General features: G+C 35.0%; 1 long non-coding RNA gene across 1 annotated transcript; it reads right to left on the bottom strand.

Moving 5' to 3' along the window:
* Positions 1 to 246: 246 nt before the first annotated feature.
* LOC138942348 (uncharacterized) lies at positions 247 to 2,271 on the bottom strand. Its single transcript, XR_011448292.1, has 3 exons — positions 1,026 to 2,271; positions 593 to 671; positions 247 to 303 (listed from the first exon to the last, which is right to left on the bottom strand). It is a non-coding gene; the product is annotated as an uncharacterized lncRNA (long non-coding RNA).
* Positions 2,272 to 3,564: the final 1,293 nt, after the last annotated feature.

Genomic DNA, 3,564 nt, shown 5'->3' with positions numbered 1-3,564 from the left:
ATATTATATAATATATAAAATATTTTTTTTATAATCTTTTTATATAATCTTTAATTTGGACTTTAATTTATTTTTGCAATAGATGCAATGCATATCAAGAGACCTTAATAAAAATTATTCCATTCAACTGTTTTAGCTCATCCATTTGAAAGCAATGGATTTATCTACAATCTACAATCTACAATCTATATATCTACAATTTCTATAAATCCATTACTTTAAAATTAAATAAAAGTTTGTCACTCACCGGCACTGATGCGCAACAGCGGAGTTGTTGGTCTTGAGGCTACGTCGCTACGTTGTCTGTAACATATAAATATAAAATCCAAATTATAGCGGCGAAATATAATTAATATTTCGAAATATTTATACATCCGATGAATACACAATACTAACAAAGAAACTTTATATAAATAAATAACTTTATAAATTATAAAAAGATTTTCTTTCACATTGAAACTTTTATAAGATTTATGTAAAAGTTTTTCTTTCCAATTTTCTCTTGTTTCATTCATTCAAATAATAAGACCGAATTAATGCACGTACGCGACTTTTAACTAATTTAACTAATATACAAATAATAAATACTCACCCTAGGGTTGCTCCGCCGATGCAGGAAGCCTCTCCTAGGCCTCCTCCTCCTCTCAGAATGTCACGGTCACTACATTGATCTGTAACATACAAATAGAAGATGCAAATTGTAGCAATACTCAAAATAATTAATATTTTAAAAAATTTATTATACACATTGAATTTTACATTCGATGGATATAATAATACGCAGATTAATAAAACAATCTTATAAATTTTGAAAAAAACACTACTACTAATAATTCCATACATAAGCTATAATTTAAAAGTAAAAACTTTTATAAGATTATAGCTTTCATATAAAAATCTTTTTCTCTAATTCTCTCTTGTCTAAATCATATAAATAAAAAGCCAAATTACGCGATTAATTATTTAAATTAAATTGTACGTACGCGATTAATAAATAATTAATATACAAATAACAAATTACTTACCATAGGGTTGTTCCATCGGTGCCCGATGCCTCTCCTAGGCCTCCTCCTCCTCTCAGGTTGATTCACACGCGCGATACTTTAAACGGCACTCCCGCACTTTTATTAAAAGATTACTTCCGCACTTATACGCGCGATACTTTAAACGACACTCCCGCACTTTCGAATTTCGGCACGATCGAACCCCGCTTCACGTGAGAATCATACTTCGAGTCGACAGGTCGGGAATTCACCGATTACTTCGAGCAAAGGTTAAGCGGAAGCGGAAGAAGACGAAATCGATTGATGGAATAATCGCGAATGGGGTTCGCTCGACTCTTGACCCGCGCCTGCTCCCATCGAGGGCCGACTAGAACATCGTTAGGAACGATTTCATACGAACCACCAAGTCTCTATCATACAGACTGAGCCGGGTTTATCGTAAGGCTGATAGACGGGTCGAGAATGAAGATACCCACCTTCTACGTGCTAACAATCTAGCATTTCGAAAGCGGGAGATCAACTTCTCTAGCGAGCGAAAATCGAACCTAATTAGAACAGCCGACTCCTCAGATGCCAAACATGTTAGTATTTCTACAATGTGCTGTTAGACGGTACAAGAGAAGGGACCCATTAACGATGATTCCAAAACAATCGACCGAACTCTAACCGATTCGGGCCGAACCGTTCGTCGGAGCAGAACGTGCCCTCAACAGCCGATTCTCGAACCGAAGTTCAAGATTAACCGCGCGAACATGCATCTATACTATGCACGAACATACGTTGCTACGCGGCCGGCATTCACCTCAGCCGCGATACTGAGGCGTTTTAACGTTGCGCCTACATTAATATATTAAATTTATTAATACATAAATATTTATATAATATATAATATTAATATAGAATTAATATTAACTGATATTAATATAAAATTAATTATATTAATAGGTATTAATATATTAACGATTGCAACGCTGAGAGACATCCCATTTAGTCGGCAACAAAGTATGATCCTCGGTTACAATCGTGAAAACGAGATAAAAGTCCAACGCGAAGACGCGACGACGCGAAAACGCGATACCGCGACAACGCGACGCATCGTTGCTCGTACGGCACGATGACGGCAACGACGACGCACTAATGTGCGTTCAACGCACAAATGCGCGTGCCACATATGAGCCATTGTGCGACTCGTGGCAATGCTGTACGGACACGCGACGCGAAAGACGCGAAAGCCGTCCGCGACACGATGACGGTGCCGACGACGCGACAAGCCATCCGCGACACGATGACAGCACCAACGATACGACGAGCCGTCCGCGGCACGATGACAGCAACGACGACGCTGGGTACTTGGTTTCCCCTTCACAGTAAACCTTGAGGACGGTTAAGACCTTAAGGCATACCGTCCAGGTACTGAAGCCACTCCACCACGTCAAGGTGTACCCATGGAGGGTTATTTTATACAATATATAATTTTCTAATATAATATATAACTTAAGAGAGAGGAAAAATATATTTTATAATTGAGAGATTAGTCTAAAGTATCGGACAAAATATTATTAAATTTGAAATATTTTTAAAGAAGTAATTATTGTTTATAAAAAGAGAAAAAAATCGTGACAAAACGATAATTTACAATTTTGATTTCTGTCACTTCGACTCTTGATTATATGTGTATACGTCACGCGCGAAATACGTGTCTCGAGATTTATCGTTGCGATATAATTACGTATTATTTAAGATATGTAAAAGATAAATAATTATTTATTATATTAAATTATTTCCCGATATTTGTCGCGGTCGCGTTTAGAAAAAGAATTCGACGGAGCGTCTTATACCAATACTTTACTGCTCGAGCATCCTTGTATAAATGATAAGATCGTAAGCCGTAACATGTTAATAATAGCGCGCTAATGTTTACGCCACCAAGGCTAAATATCATGTTATTGATAATTCGCAGCCGAAAATATTTTGCGCACTATATGACGTATATACAAACGGGATATTAAATTATACAAGCGTTTTAAATTATATATTATTTATTTAGCAAGCAATTAATATATCACGGAGTTTATCGTTAATTATTCGGACGGATGCAATTCGACTATTTTATCGCGCGTTCTCGATCCGAATCATATTTAAATCGTCGAAAAGTTAAACGATAAAGTATCGGACAAAATATTATTAAATTTGAAATATTTTTAAAGACATAATTATTGCTTACAAAGGAAGAAATAGATTACGACAAAACAATAAATTACAATTTTGATTCCTGTCACTTCAACTCTTGATTAAATGTATATCACGCGAAATACGCGCCTCGAAATTTATCGTTGCGATATAATTATGTATTATTTAAGATATATAAAATAAAAGATAATTAATTTTATTTATCGAATTAAATTATTTTCACGCGAAATACGCGCCTCGAAATTTATCGTTGCGATATAATTATGTATTATTTAAGATATATAAAATATAAGATAATTAATTTTATTTATCAAATTAAATTATGTTGACGCGAAATACGCGCCTCGAAATTTATCGTTGCGATATAATT

Source organism: Polyergus mexicanus, unplaced genomic scaffold (assembly GCF_030449975.1).
Source record: "Polyergus mexicanus isolate NDT 795.1 unplaced genomic scaffold, iyPolMexi1.0 SCAF_22, whole genome shotgun sequence".
NCBI lineage: Eukaryota > Metazoa > Arthropoda > Insecta > Hymenoptera > Formicidae > Polyergus > Polyergus mexicanus.
Note: the sequence above shows the minus strand (reverse complement) of the source record. Positions and strands in the feature narration are given on the sequence as shown.